The sequence below is a fragment of the Gavialis gangeticus genome, unplaced genomic scaffold, assembly GCF_001723915.1.
Source record: "Gavialis gangeticus isolate Ggan-Ray unplaced genomic scaffold, GavGan_comp1, whole genome shotgun sequence".
Taxonomy (NCBI): domain Eukaryota; kingdom Metazoa; phylum Chordata; order Crocodylia; family Gavialidae; genus Gavialis; species Gavialis gangeticus.
Window position 1 is genome coordinate 96,020,239 of NW_017729034.1, and position 1,930 is coordinate 96,022,168.

Genomic DNA, 1,930 nt, shown 5'->3' on the forward strand with positions numbered 1-1,930 from the left:
AATTAGCAATCCTTTGCCTCAGTGACATAGTTACAAAATGTAATCATCTTTGCGGGATGATCAAGAACGTTCCATTGAAGTAATAACGCTTCTTTTCCCTTTCCTTATAGGGAAAAACCATCTAGAAAAGTTCTCCAGGAGCCATTAGTTGTTAGAATTCAGAAAATCCTGATAATTTGGTTATAGTGCTATTAAAATATTCCATAATCTTAACATTCTTATTGCCAATGATGTTTATAAATATGATACAGGCTTACTATAAAGATAGACAAAAGCACATACTGCACTGCAGCAATTTTATGGGTACAATCCCCCATGGATGAAGCTGGTGGGAACCACAGACAGGTTTTAGTACAGACCAAGGCAAACCATGAAGTTAGCAAATATAGCAAAGGGAGGACAACACACTCCCTGGCTCAGAAAGTTTTTAATATTTAGAACTGGGAAAGCGATTGTTTGGAGGGAGGGTGGGAATTCTTTACCCTCCTCCCATCCCCTACAAATCAGTCAGTGCTGAAGTTTTACACACCCTTCTGGGCTGCTTTATATTTAGACCCTAATAATGAATAAAAAATAGAAAATTATACACCCTCTCTCTGGTTTAAGGAAATAAATCTGCTAGTCAACGGAAGATATAAATAATCACATTGGAATACACCTCATCCGGTGGCTACAGTGCAAATGACTCTCCTGAGTCCAGTGTATTAATGTATTTTTCCATGTACTTTTTTTGGGATCTAGCCCAAAATCTTAGGAATAATTTTCCCCCCATCAGCTGAGATCAGTCAGCAGTGCTCATGACTGTCCATCCAACCCATGCTCTTCAGCCCTCATTGAGATTCTCCAGCAGCGATGCTGTAAATTGCTTGCAGGAAACACCCCTGAGCTTCCTATTCATGGAATGGGCAGGGCAGGGGAAAGAGAGAAGAGACAGTCAGATCAAAATGGTAGGAAAAGTCTGCTGGTCATTTCTCCTGATGATTAAACCACTTTCTCCCAGGCTTTATCAGTTCAAAGACTTTATAAAATGACACACAAAGGCCTAAAAGTACAAGAGGACTGAGGCAAAGCACTGTAAGCACCACCTTTTAGATGCCATAGTTCTGAGTGAGGTCCCCCAAGGGTCCCTGAACAGTGCTTGGGGAACATTAGATACCTCCGAATGGGATTGATTAAAAGCATTGTGCTAAGGATGGGTATTGCTTAAAGTCAGGCATCTGAGTGTGGAGCCGTCTAAGCAAGACAGTCAGAAATGCTGAAGATGGGGGAGAGTCCTCAGTCCCATCCGTTTCTGGAGCTTAGGCACCTGTCTTTATTTGGAATTCTCAGCTGAACATCCTCTCTCAAGATAGGCACCTAAACCTCTTGCCACTGAAGTCAAAGCAGAGGTCCCTGTTTGGTTTTAACCAGAAGTGTAGGTCACCACTGCCTCTTCCCGTAGTATATAGTAGCTCAGTAGGGTAGGATGAGAACCAGGTCTCGCATGTCTGAGGTCTCACATAATCTAACCACAGAGTCCCAGTGTAAAGGGAGCCATGGCACATTCTCCTTCTGCTGTGTTTTAAGAGATGAATGAACCCTTGGTACATTTGTGCAGTCTGGCAGGTGAGCTGAGAATTCAGAGGAACAGTTTTGATTCTAAGTCTCATTTAGATATTTTGAAAAAAAAAGAGTCTTAAGGACAAATATTTTTGGTGTGAAAATAAAACAACTGAACTCCAACTAGCTTCGAGCATCAAGGACAATAAAAAGTCCTTTTTCAGATATGTGGGGAGCCAGAGGAAAAGCAAGGGCAACATTAGATCCCTGCTGAACCAAATGGGGCAACTGATGCCGAAGGAAAAGCCAACCTATTAAATGGGCACTTTGTGTTGGTCTTTCATAAGTCCCATGGGACGCCCATGCCCACCATGGGACAGGGCTGTCCGGG